This window comes from Mandrillus leucophaeus, unplaced genomic scaffold, assembly GCF_000951045.1.
Source record: "Mandrillus leucophaeus isolate KB7577 unplaced genomic scaffold, Mleu.le_1.0 Scaffold2845, whole genome shotgun sequence".
NCBI classification, from domain to species: Eukaryota; Metazoa; Chordata; class Mammalia; order Primates; family Cercopithecidae; genus Mandrillus; species Mandrillus leucophaeus.
In genome coordinates this window covers 2526-3418 of record NW_012102971.1, presented here as the reverse complement: position 1 = coordinate 3418, position 893 = coordinate 2526, and positions in this window count along the sequence as shown.

The window sequence follows — 893 nt, the reverse complement described above, 5'->3', positions numbered from 1 at the left end:
CAGCACTTTGGGAGGCTGAGGCAGGCGGATCACGAGGTCAGGAGATCGAGACCATCCTGGCTAACATGGTGAAACCCCATCTCTACTAAAAATACAAAAACAAAATTAGCTGGGTGTGGTGGCAGGTGCCTGTAGTCCAAACCACTTGGGAGGCTGAGGCAGGAGAATGGCGTGAACCTGGGAGCCGGAGTTTGCAGTGAGCCAAGATCGCGCCACCGAACTCCAGCCTGGGGGACTGAGCAAGACTCCGCCTCAAAAAAAAAAAAAAACAAAAAAAAGAAAGATTTAGTCAGCATTGGCTGGGCACGGTGGCTCACGCCTGTAATCCCAGAACTTTGGGAGCCCAAGGCGGGCAGATCAAAAGGTCAAGAGATCGAGACCATCCTGGCCAACACGGTGAATTCCTGTCTCCACTAAAAAAAAAATACAAAACATTAGCTGGGCGTGGTGGCAGGTGCCTGTAGTCCAGGTTACTCGGGAGGCTGAGGCAGGAGAATGATGTGAACCCAGGAGGCGGAGCATGCAGTGAGCAGAGATCATGCCACTGCTCTCCAGCCTGGGTGACAGAGCGAGACTCAAAAAAATTAGCCAGCATTGGGCCAGGCACAGTGGTTCACGCCTGTAATCCCAGCACTTTGGGAGGCCGAGGTGGGTGGATCACGAGGTCAGGAGATCAAGACCATCCTGGCTCAGGCTCACATGGTGAAAACCCGTCTCTACTAAAAATACAAAAAAATTAGCCAGGCATAGTGCATAGTGGCGGGTGGCTGTAGTCCCAGCTACTTGGGAGGCTGAAGCAGGAGAATGGTGTGAACCTGGGAGGCGGAGCTTGCAGTGAGTGGAGATCATGCCACTGCTCTCCAGCCTGGGTGACAGAGTGAGACTCTCAAAAA